The sequence below is a fragment of the Podarcis gaigeae genome (assembly GCF_964106915.1).
Source record: "Podarcis gaigeae genome assembly, chromosome: 3".
Taxonomy (NCBI): domain Eukaryota; kingdom Metazoa; phylum Chordata; class Lepidosauria; order Squamata; family Lacertidae; genus Podarcis; species Podarcis gaigeae.
Window position 1 is genome coordinate 30547407 of NC_139680.1, and position 12370 is coordinate 30559776.

General features: G+C 42.5%; 1 long non-coding RNA gene across 1 annotated transcript; it reads left to right on the plus strand.

The window, feature by feature from the left end:
- The first annotated feature begins 1240 nt into the window (after positions 1-1240).
- On the plus strand, positions 1241-11804 carry LOC310841250. Its single transcript, XR_014562434.1, has 3 exons — positions 1241-1307; positions 3855-3961; positions 11771-11804. It is a non-coding gene; the product is annotated as an uncharacterized lncRNA (long non-coding RNA).
- Positions 11805-12370: the final 566 nt, after the last annotated feature.

The following is a 12370-nucleotide window of genomic DNA, read 5'->3' on the forward strand; positions in this document are numbered from 1 at the left end:
TATAATCTCCTCCAGAGGTCACTATGCATATCCATTCCCCCAAACCCTTGCAGGATAACTTTAATGCTTAAATCTTTCAATGTTAGTTGTTGATAAACAGTTGATAAGGCTTGATGACAAATTACCTCTGTAGCCCCACTGCACGCCACAGATTACAGATCTGTGCAATCCTATATATGTCTCAGCATCTTAAAAAGCAGAGACATCACCTTGCCAACAAAGGTCCGTATAGTTAAAGCTATGTTTTTCCCAGTAGTGATGCATGAAAGTGAGAGCTGGACCATCAAGAAGGCTGATCGCTGAAGAATTGATGCTTTTGAATTATGGTGCTGGAGGAGACTTTTGAGAGTCCCACGGACTGCAAGAAGATCAAACCTATCCATTCTTATGGAAATCAGCCCTGAGTGCTCACTGGAAGGACAGATCCTGAAGCTGAGGCTCCAATACTTTGGCCACCTCATGAGAAGAGAAGACTCCCTGGAAAAGACCCTGATGTTGGGAAAGATGGAGGGCACAAGGAGAAGGGGACGACAGAGGACAAGGTGGTTGGACAGTGTTCTCGAAGCTACCAGCATGAGTTTGACCAAACTGCGGGAGGCAGTGGAAGACAGGAGTGCCTGGCATGCTCTGGTCCATGGGGTCACGAAGAGCCGGACATGACTAAACAACTAAACAACAACAACAACATATATGTCTACTCAGATGGGAGCCCCATTGAGTTAACTGAGACATAATCTCAGGTAGAGTCATATAGAATCAAAGGTTTGTGAAGTTGGAAGGCACCACGATGGTCATCTAGTCCCACTGCAATGCAGGATCTTTGGCCTAACATATACACAATCAGCCTATATGTTATCTACTATTCAATCAGTAAATGTTATCCGGTGTGGTTAGGGACACACACACACACACACACACACACACACACTAAAACCAATATGTAGGAACCCACAGCAAGCTTTCCCCATATTCAGCAGTGCTGTTACCATTTGCAAAAGGTACGAAGAGAAACTGGACACTTTATCTTCCTGCCCTTGACTTGAAATTGTACAAAGGGAGACTGACTGACGTCCTCCCATGTTGAGCAGATTTTTACATTTTGCATTATTCATTCGAAAAAGTTGCACTCTTATCTATTTTGGCCAGAATAAGCAATCATCTTCTGCCAGCTGGGACTGTGCTGTGTTTATTTTAAAAAACAACAACTGGGACCAGACCAGCTGCTCCCTCGCATACTTGTTTCATATCTACATGGACAAACATCTTTCTCCTTTGCTCCAATTTTATCCTCACAGCATCTGTATCAGGTAGGTATGGCTGAGAGATGGTGGCTAGTCGGAACTGCTTTCCAATAAACTTCATGGCAGAGTTAAGAATATGAACCTGAGTACCCCTGGTTCTAGCTGAACACTCTAACAAGCCCTTTCCCCTATTGCGTCTTTCCCTTGGGGGCGGTTGAAACTTATAGTTTTAGTTCACAATTGCCTTCCGACACAAATAGTTGGAGTGCCACGAATCCTGCATAGGATGGTCACAACTCTCTTCCTTTATGGACTGAAGAAATATGTGATATAAAACAGTGTGTTATCTAGGCTGAAGTCCCGAAATAACTTCTTCTGCAGCAGGTTGAGGGAAATGTGGATTCTTTTCTTCAAGAGATGCTGATCATAGAGGCTGCTAGGATATTTTCCTTGCTTGAAGTGGAAATCAGAAGCTTAACACTATGGTAGCACCTGTCCCAGCAATGACCCCAAAGTTGTGGCGCTCAGTGCTGCATAACATTGGGCAGACCCCATCCCTTTCAACGGACTTGGGAATCTCTATGGTCTTCAGTGGCTAATGCAAAATGCTGTTGCCTATTGGGGTTTTGCTTGGTTTACTTATGGTTTTTCTTTTGGCCTTTTTTGTTTTGTTTTGGCATTGCTGCTGAGTAGATGGTTTTATATTGCGTTTTATGGATTATATTTTAATCCAGTTTGTAAGGAATACTACTTCCAGAGGGCCACAGGTTCCCCATGCCTAGTCTAAAAGGATATTTCCATTTTGCCACCTGAGTGGCTCAGACAAGTCTCAGGTGCAAAATGATGCACAGAGGACCACTAGCCATAAGGGCTAGGTTCTCCCTTCCTGGTCAAATTATTATTTATCTATTTATTTATCTATTTATTTATACCCCTCCCATCTGGCTGGGTTTCCCCAGCCACTCTGGGTGGCTTCCAACAAAGATTAAAAATACATTAAAACATCAGTCATTAAAAACTTCCCTAAACAGGGCTGCCTTCAGATGTCTTCTAAATGTCAGATAATTGTTTATCTCTTTGACATCTGATGGGAGGGCATTCCACATGGCGGGTGCCACTACCGAGAAGGCCCTCTGCCTGGTTCCCTGTAACTTGGCTTCTTGCAGTGAGGGAACTGCCAGAAGGCCCTCAGCACTGGATCTCAGTTATTCAGTTTTTATGCCTCTGAATACCAGTTGCTGGGAATCACAGATGCTGTTGCACTTATCTCCAGCTAGCAGGTGAATTTTTCGTAGGGAAACAGGGCCAGAGGCAACAGCTTGCAAGGGCGACTGTAGGGAGGGGGGGAAAGGGTGATGTCGTGACATTGTGACATTGCATGCATGAGCGTCGTGCTTCCCTTCCTAAGCTGGTCAGAAGCTTCCCAGGCTTGGGAAGGCAGTGCCAGACCTCTGAGAGAATGCTGGAGACTTCCTGCCTCCTTCCCAAAGCCAGTTGGACTTTGGGAAGATGGCAGAAGGGCTCTTGGACCCCGTTGAAGCATCATACCTCCCTCCCTAAGCCAGGCAGAAGGAGGCGCCAGGCTTTAATACTTTAATACTCAAGATCACCACAGCCAATCACAAACAAACAACCACACCCTAGGCCAACGCCAACCTCGCTCACCACCAAAGGAACACAAGTGAACAACACAAGCAATGCTGACGCTAAACTCTACATACATTAAGCATAATAGAAACATCACCACCCGACCCCACCCCCACCCATCTTCCCTCCCTCCACCCCCTTTTTTCCCTTTCTTTTCTTCTCCCCCTAATGTCTCAACAAATGAAACGGATTTGTAAAAATGTTACATGGAAAAAATATGAGGCATTACACTTACTTCTGTAAAACAAGAAAATCCTTAATAAAAGAAAAAAAAAAAATACTTTAATACTCTAATTGTCCCAGAACATTTAAGGGAACTAGCCTAGCCCCCCTAGTCCACTAACCTCACCTCACTGGCCATTGGTTTAAACCAGCAGGCTCGTTTTATGTTCTTATGTGGGGAAAAGGTTCATACCAACAAGTGGGGGGGGCGTGAAACAGTTTGAAGAAAAATATAATATGCATATGCTGTGACAATTTGTCACTCAACTTCAGCCTAGTGAGGGAAAACATGAGTCAGGGTGATGACTCAGACTATTTCCTATCCCTGTCATTTTCACATGTGTTTATTCATATGCTTCTTTCTTCATCTATCCAAATTAATCTGCATTTTTAAAAAAAACTTCACAAACATGCACATTCAGATATGTCATTTTGCATTTTGAGCATATCTTATCTCAATATACACATTTCTGAATGCACTGTGTCCCAAAAGAAGCATTTATAACTAAATGTTACCTCAGAGTTTACATCTATAAACACATTTTCTGTACTTTCCTTTTTCAAAAAATGAGCATTGCAAAATCCAGAGGAGAATAAAATGGGCAAGATAACAACATTCTGATCTGCCCACGAGTTTGGGAGCTGTGGATAAAGTATTCTTGTACTTAATTGACAAACTGATCTTACTTAGTTATTTACTAAAAACATTTTATCCCCTGCTGTTTTATCACATTGGCTAAAAAGGATTCAAGTAAGTGGAGGAAGGGAAGAATTTGTTATTCACAGCGGGGAGAGCTGCCATGACAGGTAAAACCCTCCAGCTGAAAAAGAAGCCAAGGAAAACTACCAAGGTAAGGAACTTTCCACATGGGAAGACTAAATATCTATCTATCATCTATCTATCTATCTATCTATCTATCTATCTATCTATCTATCTATCTATCTATCTATCTATCATCTATCTATCTATCTATCTATCTCTATCTATCTATCTATCTATCATCTATCTATCTATCTATCTATCTATCTATCTATCTATCTCTATCATCTATCTATCATCTATCATCTATCTATCTATCTATCTATCTATCTATCTATCTATCTATCTATCTATCATCTATCTATCTATCTATCTATCTATCTATCTATCTATCATCTATCTATATCTATCTATTATCTATCTATCTATCATCATCATCACTTTTCCACTTAGAAACTAGTCACAGCCAGGTGAGCCACTGTCCACACTTTTCTAAACAAAAGTTCCAGTTGGGAAGATCTGCAACTGCATCTCAGAAGCAAGATTCATACAACCAGAGGAAGACAAGTGGATGATTGGGCCACCTTTGGTTTTGTTCTTCTCTTCACTGTGCTCTGACACATTGAACCAAATTTTCATTTGTCAGCTCATCCTACATCTGCATTGTTATGTTCTCTGCCAAGCTCACACATTTCTCTTTATGTTAGCTGTCATGGCATGAAGGATCAAAGACCATCAAATGCCAGGTCTCCCACAGAAAGCAGTAAGACACAGGCGCACCTCTTCGACTGCAGAAATGGTTGTTTGCTCAATTTCATCTGTCTCTGAAAGCATTCAGCAGGGGGGATAGCTAAACAGCAGTTCTTTACAGTTGAAATGATTCACAAACTAGAGCAAATTGAATGTTTGCCTCTGGCAGATAACCTCTCTTTGCTTACTGTTCCCAGATTTTATGTGCAGAAGAAAGTGAGGGGAAAAGAAAATATTGAAATCTTAACTATAGCTATCAGAACATTTCCCTACTTTTTATTTTTTTGCACATCAGACTCCATTTATTTTGCAGGGAAATTTATATTATACTTTATATACTGTTTGCACAGAGGGTGGTTTTTGTTTTCTTTTTGCCTGGTATACTTGCAGTTTTTGGTCTTTCGTTATTACAGCACCTGCAAAATTCAGTTTCTGCTATAGTATAAGCCACAAAAATAAAGTAGAACAAAGCTTTACATACATATTCCATGGAGCTGGTCTTTTTAAATTTTTATTTTGCATAATACCTAGGAACATTAAGCTTGTGATATCACAACAGCAGGAATAAGCTCTACTGAGGCTGGATTCCATCTGCCTAAGTCCCTGCAGTTCCCCAGGATGCCTTGCCGGGTAGTTGAGGACATAAGGCAAGTCTCCCTAGGATAGTGAGTGTCATTGCTGCCAGAAGTGGCCCAAGAGGATAATTGCATCTTTGGGTTATAACCGGGGGATGGGGTGGGGTCATCATTTTTGTGTCATTTTGTTGTTGTTTTTCTTGGGTAGGGGGCTATCATATTTTTCTCGAGGCTACATCCAGAGTGAGACTTCCAGAAGGCAGCCTGGAGCACTAGTTTCATGCAGGGCTGGATTTAGGACTGGAAGGTATTAATCCGTTTTGCATTACTTTCTATGGGAAAGCGTGCCTTGGTTTTGGAACGCTTTGGTTTTGCAACAGACTTCTGGAACAGATTATGTTAGAGAACCAAGGTACAGTACCACTGTATATAGAAATGAGCAAACCTGTGATATTTTAGGGAGCAGGTTACATCACAGGAGCCTACACAACACAACACAACACACTGTTGCTGTATGTAGGTTTTATTTTATTTGTATTTTATCTTATATTTTGGAAATGTATATCCAGGTTTTTTTCCCTTTAATTTTGTTGGGGGGCCCCCAAGAGAGTGGGGCCCTAGGTTATAGCTTGTTTAGTGTATACGTAAATCCGGCACTAGTTTCATGCCCTGGAGTGTGAAATCCAGCATGAAACTGTGCCCTTCCTGGGTGAGAGACACTGGAGAATGGCAAGGTTTAGTGTTGTTTTTTAAAAAAGAATCTGGGATAAGAGTTGGGGTGTGAGCCACGTCCAATATTTTTCTTTGTATATCCTCTCCGTCAGTGTTGGGGAGGATTCACCCACCAAGGGTCGTGGTGGGCGGCCGGGTTCCCTCCTGCACAGGCAGGCAGGTGATGTAGCCCTGTTTGGCTCGGGGGTGGGGGGACATTCTGGTGGCATAAGTAGCTTGTCCACCCTGGGTGCCAGCAACCTATGCTGCACCACTGCTCCTAGTTGATATCCCCTGACGTTCACCTTGTTGTAGCTTCCAAGATTTAGGCCAGGGATACTGTGTGTCTAGCAGAGGTCAAGTGAGGGATGGGAGTGAGCCTGCCATCCCTGAGATGGTAGGATGGAGGCGCGGGGGGGGGGGGACAGAAGTGAGCAGAGTTATACAGGGGAGAGAAGGGGTGCTGGTTATATCATAGACCTTGCCCCCTCTGCTTCACAAACAGAGAAACAAAATAGGAAAGAGTGAGTGAACAGAGGGGAGAAAGAAGAAGGAGAGACACAGAGAGGAAAGTGTTGCCCCCCACCCCACAGCTAGCGCCACTCCAAATATATTTGACTTCAGCCCTGTCGACCACCAGTCCCTGAGAGAGCACCCCCCAAAAAAAAAAATAGAATGCCATTTTTAGACATAATGAAGGTTTCCTATCCTTGGAACACACTGACTTCAAGACAAGTCCATATCAAACCACACCCTTCTTCAGTAACATAAAAAAATCACCCCAAATAAACAAATAAACAAAAACCCATACAGTGAAGTCCAAAGATTACGGGCCGATCTAAATCCAGACACCAGCAAAAAATAAAAATAAAAATTCATTCAAAGAGCTGATGCTTTGATCATTGCCATGGATGTGTTTGTATGAATCTGTGTGCACATTCTGGAATTTGGAGGTGTGGTAGAATTTCAGGTCAGGGTACAACAGAGGTATCAGAAGACCCCTCTAAAAAGCAGCTTGTACATATGCTGTTTACTCTAAGGTAGGCCCCACTGTTATGTATGTCAAGGCAAAAGGATGCTTAGGACTGCAGCCCCTTCTTCAGACACTTACCTAGGAGCAAGCCCTGTTAAATTACTTCTGAGTAGACATGCATACAGCTGTTTGGATAATTTATTCCCCGCCCACCTTTTTCCCAGACCCTCATATCCATTGTGCTTTCCTGTTTTAACGGGCACTGTGCTGCGTTTAATTATAGGCTATGTGATGTTTGGTTCATATCTCCTCTCGCCCCCTGCTGCGCTCGCCTCCCTTGTCCCAGATATCTCCACACACATGTTGTTTACACTCGCTGATTATGCAGCAGTCACATATAGCAATTGATTAGGAGTCAATCAATATCACAGCAATTGGCAGGGACCTACAGAGTGCTAGAGCATTGATTCACCTGCCACTAGAATTCACACAGCTGGCTTCCTTTTAGCCTGCTCTTTCCAATGAAGCAAGGCAGAGAGAAAATGGAAACTATTTATTTGTCTGGTTTTTTCCTCGTTCTTTCTTTTCTTAAAAAAACAGCTTCCTCAGGAGAAGTCATTGGAAATTTGTGTGTTAGGAGCTGCAGTGGTCAAAGTATGCCGTATTATGACTGCTATAGGTCAGCAATCAAATCGTGTATTTAAAGCATCACATTTAGGTTCTGCAAATAGCTTCTCAAAATTATCTACCCTAGTTATGGACAGAGAAACTGAAGGGGTCTTTTCAATGAATTTCTCCAGGGAAGAGGAAAAATTCTCCAACATTTTCCCAGGGATCTGACTTCCATTTAGCAGTGGCAATAGCACAGCTTTTTTCCCTTTCCCTAAGGTGCTGTTCTGTTTTGTTTACCTTGCCACCATTTTGCATCCTCCACAATAAGATGAAGATAAAGGACCCCTGGACAGTTACATCCAGTCAAAGGCAACTATGGGGTATGGTGCTCATCTTGCTTCAGGCCAGGAGAGCCAGCATTCTCCACAGACAGCTTTCCGGGTCATGTGGCCAGCATGACTAAACCGCTTCTGGCACAACGGGACACTGTGACAAGTGCCAGAGCGCACAGAAATGCTATTTACCTTCCTGCCACAGTGGTACCTATTTATCTACTTGCACTAGTGTGCTTTTGAACTGCTAGGTTGGCAGAAGCTGGGACAAGGGAATGGGAGTTCACCACCATTGAGCGGATTCAAACTACCAACCTTTCTATTGGCAAGCCCAAGAGGCTCAGTGGTTTAGACCACAGGGCCACCTGATCCCTACATCCTCCACATTACCCTGGGCCTGGCATCATTGTGGACCATGGTGGGTGGGTGGACGACAAAGCACCACACACAAAAACAATAGCAAATATATGAAGTATTTCTATTGACAGGATTGAGGGGGAAGGGAAGTGTGTTTTCTCAGAAAAATGGCCTTCTGTGTAATTTCTGCTCAGCACCAATAAGATCTGTCCCTGTCTTCCCGGCCCCAATACTTTGTCATATAGTTAAACTGTGGAAATGGCTCCCACCAGCTTGGACAGTTTTAAAGGAGGGTAAGTCCAAATCATGAAAGACATCAATGGCTATTGGCCATGATGACTACGCTCTTCGTCTACTGTTGAATACCAGTTCCTGGAAATTGCAAGTGGGCAGAATAATATTGTACTCCAGTCCTGCTTGCAGGCTTCATATAGGCATCTGGTTGGCTACTTTGAGAGCAGAATGATGAACTAGAGCAGGCATAGGCAAACTCAACTCTCCAGATTTTTGGGACTACAACTCCCATCATCCCTAACTAACGGGACCAGTGATCAGGGATGGTGGGAGTTGTAGTCCCAAAACATTGGGAGGGCCGAGTTTGCCAATGCCTGTAACTAGAGGAGCCATTGGCCTGATTTAGCAAGCTCTTCTTAGGTCCTTATGTGTTTCTATAGCCATCAAAGCATGCACTTTGTACCAATGAGCACACTTGCTGCTGATTTTCTCACTTTTAATTTTTTATGCTGCTGCTGTTACAAACATCTGCATTTCATTATGTAATTTGTTCTTACGATGCTATTTCAATAATTGTTTTTATTTTTATGTTGTACAGATATTGGATCATGTAGTGATTTTTATGTTGCATGCTGTAAACTCCACGAAGAGCTCAAAAGTTCATGACTTTCCTCTTTTATGTCTCAGACAAATCCAAACAATTCTTTCTTACTCCCTCTTTCAGCACACACAAACAATTATCCTGTTTTCTTAATTTATTTACCATGCTCAGCTCGGCGATTGTCTGCATTCCTCATTCTAAGCCTCTCTCTCTCTCTCTCTCTCTCTCTCTCTCTCTCGCCTTCCATTTAACTCCCTACAATTATCTTTTTGTTTTAATTGCTCTGTCCAAAACTGAACGTGGGTTTCTCAATAAGGTCAAACTATTGTCAGGATTAATGGAATAATTACCTCATTTGTTTTACACAGGAGGCAGCTGCTAGGAAAGCTCAATAAAACATTAGTCAGTTTTGCAACCGCTTCACATTGTCAATTCATATTTACTTGATCATCCATTACAACTCCCAGATCTTCCCTCAGGTACCTTGCCTAGTGACTGTTCCTCCATTCTCCATTTGATTATCCTTTCCAATTTAGGTTTGCCATTAGTGAACTTTTCATTGATTTTCTTTTTTGAGGGGGCAGACACCTCCACTGCTGCAAGGCTACACTTAATTATGCCATGCCCCAACCTAGTTTATACTCAGTTTATTTAAAGAGCTGTGCCAAAAATGTGAAAACAACAACAACAACCAAACAAACGTTTTGTAGCACACTGTTTTGGGAACTGGTAATTCACATTGAAATGCAAATTGAATCGGATCTTTCCCACATCCCTATATGTTAATAGGTATCTGCATCCCAGTCGATTTGAGGTTTTGCAGGCATGTAACAGCACCTTGAATCTGGCCCAGAACTGAATTAATACTCTTAGAAAAAGGAGGTGTCGTATGAGCAAAGCAAGCCATGGCAGTTAAAATTCTGGCAGTTTTGTTCCATATTAACTGAAGCATTCAGGCCACCTTTAAGTGCAGTCCCAGTCAGGGCTGGTTCAGTTGTGGGTCAGCACAGGGACTCAGAGACGAGCAGTAAAGTTGAGTATTTATTCAAAGAGACAAACTACAAACAGAGAACTCCACGGGCAGGACTAGCCTGCAGAAGCGGTTGCCAGGACTGAGGATCTGAGCTCAGAACCTAAGGCTCCTCCACAGCAAACTCCTTCCCCTTCAAGGAGGGTCTCTCTGTACCTTTTGCTCTGCTACATGTAACACCCTCCTCCTTCTTGGGAGCAGAGTAGGAGGGGAGAGGAAAACAGTGGAACTGGCGGGTTTCTGTGGATCTGTCATAGCCTCAGCCTCTTCCTCTTCAGCCACTTCTTTCTCACTTAGACCTGTTGCTTGCTCAGCCTCCAACCCATCTGGCCCTCTGCCTTCCCCTGAGCTGTCTTCTGTATCCTACCACCAATCTCCTGGCTCGGAACCTTCCTCCTCTGATGCTTCTTTGGTGGTTCCCCGGCTGTAGCCTCCTGCCATTTCTCCTCATCTAGGCAGTCCCTGACTGTCCCATATATAACACATTGCAGGAACATAGATCACTGCCGTGGCCAAACTATCTTTGTTGAGAAGTGACCGCAGCTGGAGAACTAGTTGTAGCTGGTAAGAGGCACTTGCTTTCACAAATGCTGGGTAGTCTCTTCTCGTGACTGGTTATAGGAGTACCCCCAGGCCGTGACTTGTGGAGAGTGTAGACCCCTCCTCCTCAAGCAGGTTCAGCACCATCTCCCTCTACATAAGGACCAACTACCCATAGCACTTTCATCTTGGTAGCATTCAGATTCCTTGTATTGGACCTTCCCCAGCCCATTACCAATTCCAGGCACTCTCATAGCATCACCTGATTTAGAAGGCCAGGAGACATAGAGCCAAGCGTCCTCAGCATACTGATGGCACTTAACTCAAAAACTCTGGATGATGCCTTACAGCAGTGTCATATAGTTTTAAAAGCAAAGTGGAAACTTTAAGACAGGCCTTAAAATGGACATAGTAGATTTTACGTGTGTTTTTTTTGCTCTTTAGAAACTTTACATACTTTCCAATTAAAGACCCATTTATTATTATCATTCATGCTACTTAAGCAAATGTCTGTGATTAAATATAGTTAGACACTGTGAAGTGACTTCAAAATTTCCTGCCATCTGACCTCTCATTTTCCCCCCTTGTGCCCTGAAGCACAGAGCATCCATTTGCTGTTTTCATTTCAAGCAGAGACTGTACTTATTTAATACCGAAGCTTTATTTAACACTTCCTTTCTCTTCCTTTCTCCTTCCCAACCAGGAAGCATCTCCCCCTTCAACCTTTTCATCCACTGATAATAGCTTCTCATTTGGTGTCTTTTCTTCTCTTCTACTTCCTTCATATCTCAAGCATCCTTTTATCCTAATCATCTATAATTTTCACTATTATTTCTATTGTGATAAATGGCTTTGAATAAAACCATTTTTATTATCAAATAACTTTTTTTTAAAAAATATGCTGTTGAATAATGAGATACTTCTTGGCATACTTCTTGGCATACTTCTGTCCAAGTGGCTCTGTAAAAGCAAAAGTATACCAATTAACAGTGGAATCCTATACATGCCTACTCAGAAGTAAGTCACATTGTGAAAGACTATTGGATTGCACGCTAGACAATTGAATTGTGGCTTGCTACTGAATATTCATTTTTTGTCCTTTAAAGAAGCCTTTGAAAGAGTGTGATCCAATAATTGTAGAAATGGTTTTATAGGTTGTTGTTTTTTGTTTTTTATTGTACACAGCTTGGTAGCTTCTGGCTATGAAGAGGTTTATTAAATAAATAAATAAATAAATAAATAAATAAATCGGCAGATCAAACACCACCAATAGCAATAATAGAGTAAGTATACCCCCAGTATATTTACTTGGAAGTAAGTACCAATGTCTTAGATAATATTGCAGTCTCCACGCAGACAAAAGTCTGCTACAAACCAAATCCGGATGCAAAATCTTTGCAAATCATACAGCAGCTTGTGCTCTGCTGGAATTCAGTCTTCTTGAGCCAATGCCGTGTCTTGGCACACATTACACTGCGTAAAGTATCTGATGGGGGGGGGGGAATTAACCTTGATGAGTTGCTGTTTACAGAATGAGGAATCTTCTCTGTAAAGGTTCCAGTATCGCTCATGTTCAAACCCTGATTATTAATACACACCAAAGAGCTTCTGGATGGTTTCTAGCAGTAGTTGCTGCCAACAATCAGTCCTGGATAGACAGTAATAAAGACGGATTACTTTGGAGTACATGACTGCATGGGGCCGGCGTCTCCCGGTTTCCATAATGGATTGCTCTGCTATTTACAAATGAATATTCACTGCACAATAACATCCTTTACGTTGGCC